An 11,377-nucleotide genomic window follows, 5' to 3' on the forward strand; every position below is an offset into this window, starting at 1 on the left:
TTTTTTTTGTGGAACCGGGGATTGAACTCAGGCACTTGCGCTTGCCAGGGAAGAGCTTATTCCACTAAGCCATCTCCCAAGCCCAAGAGCTATATTTTAGATAGATAAAAATACCCATTGCCAAGCTACTTGATTTACAAGACATATGAAGAACAGCTTCTGAAAAAGAAAGATATAATGCCATGCTCTTCTGTTAAACCTTGATTGAAAACTACTCCTGTTTATTCCAAGAGAATTTAGAAAATGATTCAGAGAGCATTTTACAGAAATAATTATCCTATACTAATGAGCAGATTAGGCACTCTAATAGTTTTGTTGTTGTGGTTTTTGTTTTGCTGTACCGGGGTTTGAACTCAGGACCCTGAACTTGCCAAGCAAGCGCTTATTCTACTGAGCTATTTCAATGGGCCTTCCAATAGTTTTTAACCAAAACAATTTTGTCTTTTGATTTCACTTTCTTTGACTCACAGCACAGGGTAGCTTGGCAGTTTGTATTTATACCAAGGGCTGATGAGACAAGAAAGGAAACATCCTGATCTCCATACAGCACATCCCTCAATAAAAACCCCGCCTTCCACCTTGGGCCCGGCAGAGTGGCTCCCGTAAAGAAGGGTGGCAAGAAGAAGAGCTGTTCTGCCACCAAAGAGCTGGTGACTTAAGAATTCACAGTCAGCATTCACAAGCACATCCACCGAGTGGGCTTCAAGAAGCGCGCCCCTCTGGCGCTTGAGGAGATCCAGAGGTTTTCCAGACAGTGAATGCGGATGAGAACTAATTTGGAAATAAAGTTACAGAACTGCCAAAAAAAAAAAAAAAAAAAAAACCCTGTCATGATTCCTGTGAAACACTAAAAGCACCACACTAGATGAACAGCTATCAACGTACATTCTAATAAATCCTCATGTTTTGATTATTAATGAGCATCTATTGGAAGTACAAGATCCTATGTACTTAAAAAATTATATAAAGCTTTATTTCCTTGAATGCTCAATAGCCTTCATGGTTTATTTAACCAATTAACATAGTGCAGAAATTGGCATTCTTGATGAAGGTCAAGAAAGCACAGGAAGAAAAATGAAAATGACCTGAGGCTCATGGGACTAGAGACATAGACAATTGCTTAACGGAGCCTATGTCTCTCTACATCCAAGGTCTTGATGTGGGACATCTAGGGAACAGAGAATGTCCCCTAGATCAGTTCTTTTCTTGAAAGCTGTATTAAGTGATTACCATTAGGAAGATATTGTTCAGGATTTATCAACATTAATGATATACTGTATTACCAGGAATCTACAGGGATTCAGAATAAGGAATATTAAAATAACTCACATTAGTCATATGGCATGTCTAAGTTAGGGAACCCCAAAGATAATGTGTCCAATTGTGTAAGTATATTAGGAAAATGTCCTAATATGGGGAAATTAGAAAATAGTTTTTTGTATTGGGTAATAGTAGAGTTAGCTGAACTACATTAATAGCTATGTAGTCAAAGATAGACCAGTCCAGAAATGGTCTTTTATTATAATCTTTGATAATAGTCTACTGGATTCCTCTCTAAGCCTTTTCCTCCTAAATTATTTTTATCTGTGTCTTTGAGGTCATTGATAAGATGAAACTCTAACTAGAAAAAATAGGGCTGGTGAGATGGCTCAGTGGTCTAGAGCACCTACTTAGAACAAGCTTAGCAAAGCACAGGGACCGTGGTTCAATCCCCCAGCACCACATGCCAGCCAGCCTTGTCTCCTGGTGGGCTGAGCTGGCCACACACATGCACACACACAAATAAATAAAAAATTTAAAAAAAATATTTGCACATAGAAAATAATAAATAATGTAGCTAAGTAGTCAGTAAACTGAAAACTAGAATAAATGCCCCAAAGATACTCATACATGGCAGTGTTATATTTTGATAAATGCATTAGGTGATTATGTGAACATCATAGGGTTGTGTACACAGACACCTACAGTACATTTTGACAATTAGGACATTGTCAAACTGGCCTAATGCTATGCATGACTGTGTATGTCATACTAAAAGAATGGGACAAAGAAAATCAAATATAATTTAACACAAATGGTGAAGTCTGTACTTTGGTTCAAGAAATCAACTTAACAAGTTCAGAATGAAAGATGGTAACAATAAAAAAGTATCATAAATTTATAGCTTTTTTAAAAAGCTAATTGAAAATGGGTGAAGTGGAACATGCCTGTATCCTCAGCACTTGGGAGTCTGAGGCAGGAAGATCACCAAGAGTGCGAGGCAGCAAGCCTGGGCTCCACAATCAAGTTTAAGACTAGTCTAGACCACATATGAGGCCTTGTATCAAAAAAAGAAAAAAAAAAACTAATTGGCAATAAAATGGGTTCCATTCTTTGTAAAATTGCAAAGGCTGTTAGCATGTGTGTTGTTATTGGATAGTGCTGGCATTTCCCTTAGTTCTGTTTGGACCACTTCTGGAGAACAAGGTGCAAGAAGATGTTTCAGTAGAATAAGCGCTTGCCTGACAAGCACAAGGCCCTGAGTTCAATGCCTGTTTCCACAAAAAAGAAAAAAAAGGAAAAAAAAATATTGGGGCAGGGGAGATGATTGTAGAATAAGTGCTTGCCTGGCAAGCACAAGAGCCTGAGTTCAACCCCTGGTTCTTCCAAAAAAAAAAAAAAGAAAGAAAAAAAAAAGAAAAGAAAAACTAAGTATGTCAGCAAATGTAAAAAAGGGTCCCTGAAGGGTTAACCCTGGAAGATAAAAGATCATAGCAACCTGTCTTTGTAAATCAAAGAATTTCATATAAATTAGGCAGATAGCTTTTTCTTTATAGATTCTGAAGACATAATTACGAGCAGATTCAAAACTGATATAAAGAAAAGCCTTCTAAGTATCAAATCTATCAGTTAACAGTGCTTTGTTCTTTGTATACCTACTGCTTGAAAAATTGCTGGAACATAGAAAGTTTTCACCAATCTATTGAAATGTGATTCAGCGAGTTCTACATCCTGAGGATCTGAAGCGCAGCTTAAATGATATCTTTTTCTTTTCTTTCTTTCTTTCTTTCTTTCTTTCTTTCTTTCTTTCTTTCTTTCTTTCTTTCTTTCTTTCTTTCTTCTTTTTTTGGTGGTACCAGGGGTTGAATTTAGCACCTTGTATATGCCTTGCAAGCACTTATTCCACTGAGCTATCTCCCCAGTCCTTAAATGATCTTAGCAGGGCATTTGTGCTTTCGATTAACGAACAATTGTTTCCACAGTTTTGGAGTTTTTTGGCAGATGAGTCATTTTATAAGTTTTTTACATGGAAACAGCATATAAACAAGTAAAATCAGTACATCTGTGTCAAACTTGGTGGCAGGAAATTAAACAACTTCAAGAATTTGTCCATTTCTCCTGCAGTATGCCAGGAGAAAGTGAATTGTCAGTTTTAAATTCTAAGATTCTACAAAAAATACTACTTCTGTTGCCAAATAAGGCTTAACTTTCTAACACCATAATGGTATATCAACTTACATCACCTTTCTTTGTTCAGTTTCTTCATATGTAGACTGAAAGGAGATTAGATTATGATTTAGTTTTCTTTCAGATCTAAAAAACAGTGGTGCAAATAAATATTCTTCTGGTACAACCCAAAAAGAAAAACATGTTATCACTTTTGTACTTGTTGTCAAAAAGACATAGCCTTGGGGCTGGGGAGATGGCTCAGTGGGATAAGTGCTTGCCTGGCAAGTGCAAGGGCTTGAGTTCAATCCCCAGTTCTGAAAAAAAAAAAAAAAAAAAAAGACACAACCTGAATCTAATCAGGAGGAAAAAGAGACAGTACTAAATCAAGGTGTGTATTCAATAGTACAACTTCAAAGATGTGAGCATCACAAAATTCAAAGGCTAAGGAACAGCTCCAGGCTGAAGGGGTGTTACGGTTTGTGTCTAGTTATCACCTCAAAGCCTCATGCAGTCATTGGGGTAGCTTCTAGAGATTGTGATTAATTCATGATCCAATATAGGGATTATGGGTATGAGTGCTACACCTGCCCTGGGGTGAGTTATCTGCATATAATATGGAAAAAAGAGCAGCTTGTTAGCCACTACAGCTGTTGCTCTTCCCTTTGCTCTTTGCAGTTTTCCTCCAGGAACTGCTGCCCTCTGCCATGTGAGACCCTGCCTTGGAGCAAGCTGAGTATAAACTGAAACCTCTATAAACTGTGAGCTAAGTAAATTTTTCCTTCCTTAATTTCTGGTGTTGAGTATTTGGTCCCAACAATGTGAGAAAAGTAACTAAGACAAGGGGTTGAAGAGCTTTAACAACAAAGTGAAGCATGTGGCTTTGGGTTCCATTTCACTAAGGAGGAATTTCTGGTGCTCACTGGTAAAAATGTGAAAAAGATTATAGCTCTGGTCATCAGAATATACCATTAATTGTATAATTTTAGTAATTCTACTTGTGTAGAGGAATGTCCTTTTGTTTGGAATATACATATAAATATTTAGGGACAAGGAGGTATCATGTTTTCATCAAATTCTTACATAGTTCAAAAAACATTTATAGACACACAGAAGTATAAAGAAAATATATTAAATATTAACATACAGGGGAAGCAGGATGAAGAATATGTATGATTTTTTTTATTATTCTTTGCAACATTTCTGCAGAGTTTATGTTTAACTTTATGCCAAAATAGACAGATAAAAGAAGACACAAAAATAAGGAAATATGTCTGTATGTAAAGGAAAGGAAAATTTTGAGTGGCATAGTTCATACTGCAAAAGATAACTCTTCTCTTAGAAAAAATTATATTTTTGAATTTCTTGTGTGTAGTCAGAGTGACTTCTAATGACAGAATTTGAAAGAAAATGGTATAATAGCTGAATTATTCTGCATCATAAATTAAAAAAAGATTTTATTTTCCTTATAAAAAGTGGGGACAGAGTTCAAGAATAAGAACAGAGGACAGAAGTGGAGAGTGAAGGGAAGGAGATGAGAGAGGATGAAAGGAGAGGAGAGGAGATGAGATGAGACGAGATGAGACGAGAGAACTAAGTAAGAAATAGGGCAAAAAATAAAAAGTTGTACATTGGGGCCTGAAGAAATAGCTGTTCAGTAATAAATGTCTTAGATAAAATTTTAGCTATTAATATCTATCATTAAACTTTTTGTTTTATTTTGTTCTTTGTATTTTGTTTTTTGTTTGTACCAGGAATTGGGTTCAGGACCTTGTGCTTACTAGCCAGGCACTGTGCTTAAGTTATTTTTGATATCATGCTTGATCATTAATAATTTCCTCATTATTCCAAATTTTAAATTAAAAGTTTGCCACATACAAAAGTCTTTTATTTAAACACTGGATTAAAATTAAAGTAGAAACTAAATCAATTTCTTTTTTTTTTTTTTTCCAGAACCGGGGATTGAACTCAGGCCCTTACACTTGCTAGGGAAGTGCTTATTCCACTGAGCCATCTCCCCGGCTCCAGAAACTAAATCATTTTCTTTCGTTCTTTATTTTGTATTTTTTAGGGAAGGGTCTACAGGGTGTTCAGAGTCTCACTACTGGTTCAGACTTAGTGGTCTTCCTGTTTACAGCCTCCCAAGAGCTGGGATTACAGGTGTATGCCACCATGCCCAGTCTGACCAAATCATTTTCAAGACAAAGAAACCTAAGGACAACAATTACAGGAAGAAATAATACAGAGAAGAAATGAGAAACAAATGGAACTTCAAATTACAGGAAAAAGTGACCAGAATAATATAAAACTTGCAAATACTTGGATTGGTGGGAAACAATTCTAATTATCTCAGAATTTCCTTTGTTATGTAGAAGATTCAACCATTCATTTCAAATGATAAAGAAACAGACTTAGAAAACTTGAGTATATTGTAAGGATCTGTTTGTCTGTCAATAGTCTCTGGAAGAAAATGGAAAGAGGATTGAGAAAGTAAAGACAAGGGATAATAGCTTAGATTAGGTGGTAGACCAAGCCTGTTAGGCAAAGCATGCCACACCACAAAAAATAAATAAATAAATAAAAAATAAAACAGTGAGGGCCTTTATTTATAACTTTGCAAAGTTGGAAAACATAAGGTTACCCAGTGACTAATAGCCCACAGTGTCCAGGAAGGATGTTTTTCTCAAGACTGAGGCAGCTTGACTGCTTTAGGCAATGAGACCTCATCTTGCCCTCCCACATTTGACCAATTCAGCTTCAGAGGGCTCCCAACAGGACATAAGACTTGGTTCACAGTTGTGTCCCAAATTTTCTGATCAAGGAGATTATGGAGCCACAGAGCAACGTGATCAACGATGTAGAGTGTGCCTAAGGAGAGTCACATGGAGAGAAAACATCCTCTCAGGCTTTCACAGAGAGCAAACTGGTCAAGCAATGGCTGTGACTCATCCACATGACTGACACTGACAAAGAATCTGCAAACTGTGGTACAGGGTTACAGGATAAATCCTGAGGGAACTTGACTGACCTTATCAGATACAAAGGTTACATTTCTTGTTATACAGGTCTTGCTTTATCTTGGTCTTAACCATCCAGCAGAAAAGCATAAAAATGAGGTATACAAAGTAAAGCCACATTAATATGCTGAGCTGTGAAAGGCTCAAGTCAACAACTTCTGTGGATAACCCTCTACTATTGTGGACTGCTGGATTGTGTTGGATTATTTTGCTGAATTCACACACCTATGGTATTTAGATGCCAATGGAATACCCATCTCTGATAGGACTAAACAAAAAAAGGGGATACAAAGGAAGGACTATTTTGTATCTGTATATGCAGAATAGTTAGAATAGATATACAGCTACTTTCACTTAATTCAATGAGAAGAAAGATTTGTACTAATAGTGTTTGAAGAGGATATCCTGTCTGTATCTTGTATTATGGATAACCACTAAGAAGATAGCAATGTACAATGTATTAATTATTGAAACTGCCTTATTAATCAGTTTTGAAACTATCTCATTGATATTTGTTTCTCAATATAATAAATTTTTTTTTAAAAATCCCTGACAATGAGTTGAATGGAACAGATACTAATTTCACAGGTACTGGGATTGATTTCAAACCGGACTTGTGTAAGTGTATTAGAATAGTAATATTCATTATACAACTAAATCACTCAGTTTGGATGTACAGGATTTTTTTTACTCTAATTAAAAAATTGAGAAATGGTGAAAATAAAAAAAAGACTTGGCTCACATATACATAAAATATATACCAATGAAAGTGAGTTTTCTACTTAAATCACTTGGTAATTTGGCCTTCTTATAGGATTTCGAGGAGTCCACTTGGGGTAGCCTCTGACATGGCCATGATAATTTTCATGACCCAACGGTCCTGTACACCCCTGCATAGGCCCCTCCCTTGAAGACCTATGTCCCAGTAGGATATTGAAAAGGAACACTAGTTCCAAAGGTTTCATCCTAAAAGGCATTGCAGCCTCTGTCTTCCTTCCTTGCTTTTAGATGCTTTCCCTGTGCATGCCAGCCTTCATGCTGTGCAGACATGGACACAGTCCTTGGAGAGGGCTCCACAAGAAAGAACAGCATCCTCTGTCAGTGGCAGCCATGTCAGGAGCAGCTTCTTTAACCCAGTCAAACCTCCAGATAACAGCTGCTGACAGTGCCACTGTAGCCACATTAAGGACCTGAAGCTGGAACCAACCTTCTGTGATTTCTGCCCTATAGACATGGTGAGAAACAAGCAGTTATGACTATGTTGATGACTAGGTATTAGAGTGATTGGTGACACAGGAGAAGACACATAACGTACTGTCCTAAAGTCCTAAACAATCAGGTCATCACAGGTTCACATGCAATTGTGTTCAAGGCTGCCTCATTTGTAATACCAAAAACAGAAGAATTCGAATAGCAAGAAAGTATTTCTGAAATAAACTTTTTATTGATATATCACAACTGAAGCTAAAGTCTCCTGGATCATTTCTCTCTTTAGGCATTATGCAAGGAGAAGACACATTTAGGGTAGAATCATCTGCACAGAACCTGAAGTTGAAGAAAACTCAGGCTCTTTATTCCTGATCCAGTGTTCTCCTCCTATAGCACACAACTGTTAGTGACAAAGCTTCCAAAGCTCTTGAAAAAATAGGGGGGGCACAATAACAATAATGGCCAAATAACTCTGATCAGTCATCACTGCTAAAGGTAAATCATGTTCTAAGCAGACACAGATGTCACTACTGATAGGGAGATCTTAATAAATATTTAAGGACTTTTATGGAGCCCAAACAGAAGGTCTAATTTAATCCTTATCCTTGCCTAGCCAAGGAAGTCAGACTGGACCTAGTAAGATTTTGAACTGATCTGACCTATAATTAATCTCTCTATAGAAAAGTGAAAAGGTAGATGCTATTTCATTGCTACTTGAATGGCAGCCCATCTACTCCTGCCAGCTACATCACTTTTACCACATCGGAGCAACTTACTCACCTCCTTAAATGCTTTACTTGCCAACCCTCCCAGGGATAGGGTTACCTTACAGCCAGGTTGAGCACAGATATTTGTAAGTCCTCTTAAAAAATCTAAAGAAAAGAAGACCCTTTATTTAGGGGAAATAATTGACATCTGACTCCTAAGCAGAGGCTTAACTGGTTAGCAGTTTGAATTTTAAGTTTGTAGACAATGAAGAGTACGGTAAAAACTTATACAAGTCATAAAAACTATTTCCAAATGCTTAAAGGATTCTATGTCTATGTGGATATTCTCTGTAAATTAACATTATCCAGAAATAAGCAAACAAACAATAAAAACCGCATGTGCACCTCCATCTGTCCATTTTCTCTTGGGGTAAAATATTGAATCATTAGAAAGTAAATTTAAAAAAAAATTCATTGGGCCTGGGAGATAGCTCAGCAGCTTCAGCACCTGTGTGGCAAATGCAAGGGCCTGAGTTCTACTACTGGTATTGGAAAAAAAAAAAAAAAGCCATTCCTAACCTAGTCCTTATGAGTGTGTGGGAGAGCTTCCAGCTACCCTGTGCCAGCGGGAACTACAGGTCCCAGCCCAGGTGCAGCATGGGTGAGACCCTCTTCCACGCCCTTAGGATGCCCCCCATCACTCCGCAGCACCTCCTCCACCACGCCCGCCCAGTAGGAATTTCTGTTGCATTCTGGGAACCCCCAAACCCAGTTCTAGCCCAGGCCCAGTGAGTGTATGGGAGAGGTGCCTCTCCCCCCCCACTCCACTTTGTCCCATCCAGACTCAGTTCAGGCCTGGCATACAGGCCTGAGGTGAAACACTGCAGCTGCAATCCCTGCAGAGAGAGTAGGGGACAGAACCACCCAGCTAGTCCAGGAGCAGAACATCTTGCCAGAGGGGTAAAACAGGTTTACCCCCAAGGGCAGCAACAGGAAGGAGCTGAGCAGAGCAGCCAGACCCAAAAGAGGCACAACTGGATAAATCCAAACTTCATAGATCTGCACCTGAACTTCAGTAGGTGCTAAGGTTATAACTGCAACAAAGCTCTACAACAAAGGTCAGAAGACAGTGCTACACAAAATGACAACAAGAAGGAGCAAAATGCAACCTCAGAACCCAAGTCCACCCATAAATGCAGAGGACACTAACACAGGAAAAGGTGGGAATCACACAGCTGAAATCAATGAATCAAAGGCTTGTGAAATAAAGAAATAGCTGCAGAATGGTATAGAGGAACTCAGACTGGAAATGGAAAAAGAAATCCCTGAATTAATAGCATCGGCAGTAAAGAACCAAACACAGAAACAAATGGAGGAAACCCAGTGCCCATACAGAACAAGTGCAGGGGACACTCGCTCAGCTCATATGTATGAATTAATGGCATCGATAATAAATAAGAAACACCAGAAAGTTATAGAGGAACTCAGAGCAGAATTCTTTTCTGAAATAAAAAAAAAAAGAATTCTCTTAATTCATAGCATCTGAGGCAAAGAATCAACAACAGAAACATACAGAGGATACTCAATATGAAAAAAAAGTAGTAAAAAATTGATAGCTGCTTCTAAAGAAGACATTGATTTAAAAAAATAGAGGAGACTGAAAAATGATGGATTTCTTGAATGAGCAATACAAGAAAGAAATAGATCACATGAAGAAGAGTCAAAGAAATATAGAGGAATTTAAAATCTCAATCACAAGCTGGGAAAACTGTGTAAGTGAAAGTGAAGACAGAGTTTCAGATCTTCAAAATGCTGGTGCAGCTAGTGAAAAGGTAAGGAAGGATCTCTTAAAAACAACGAGGATGCAGGAAAGAATGATCCATTACCTGCAAGATGATACAAAGATGAACAATGTGAGAATAATAGGCATCAATGAGAAAGAAGAAGTCAATACAAATGACATTAAAAAATATGGGCACAAGTAATACCAGAAAACATCCCAAAAATGATGAAACAATCTCACATTCAAGTAACCGAAGCATACAGAATGCCAAGGAAAGTCAACCCAATGAAAAACACACAGAGACATATAATAGTCAAGATCCCAGAAATTCAGCACAAGAATAATATACTGAAAGCTGCTAGAGAAAAGAAGCAGATCACATTCAAAGGAAAACCCATTAGAATTATGGCTGACTTCTCTTCACAAACCATGAAGGCAAGAAAAGCATGGAGCAGAGTAATTCAAGTCCTCTATGAAAACAAATTCCTGCCCAGACTACTAAAACTCTCTTTCAAGTTTGATGGAGAAGTGAAATACTTCCATGACAAACAACAACTAAAGAATTTCATGATGACATAGCCAGCCTTACACAGGCTACTGAAAGATGTTCTAGAGAGGGACCAAAATGATCAGAACTCCATGAATGAAATGAGAAGCAACCAACTAGCTAGGGCAAGCAAAGGAAAAGAAGGAGTAAATGACAACAGGTAAATAACATGCCAATCGTAAGCCAATGCATCTCAATTCTAACCATCAATATAAATGGACTGAGTTCACCAATTAAGAGAAATAGACTGGCACAGTAGAATAGGAAACAAAATCTGACACTATGCTATATAGAAGAAACACAATTAACTCATAAAAACATTCGTAGGCTGAAAGTCAAAGGATGTAACACAATACTACATGCCTCAACACCTCAGAAAAAAGCAGGGGTAGCAATCCTATTCTCAGTCAGTCTCAACTTCAAACCAAGAGTGATCACGTGAAATAAAGAAGGCCACTATATACTGGTAAGGGGAAAAATTCAAGAGGAAGAGGTAACACTCAAAAATAAGTATGCACTAAACATGGGAGCATGCAACTATATAAAGCAAATTTTAATGGACATGAAAAATCTAGTATCCAATACCACAATCTTAACAGGAGAGCTTAACACCCACTTATCCCCAAAAGATAGGTCATCCAGACTAAAACTTAGCAAAGAAATAACAGAACTGAACCAGAGCTTGAAA

The sequence above is a fragment of the Octodon degus genome, unplaced genomic scaffold (assembly GCF_000260255.1).
Source record: "Octodon degus isolate 3935 unplaced genomic scaffold, OctDeg1.0 scaffold00467, whole genome shotgun sequence".
NCBI lineage: Eukaryota > Metazoa > Chordata > Mammalia > Rodentia > Octodontidae > Octodon > Octodon degus.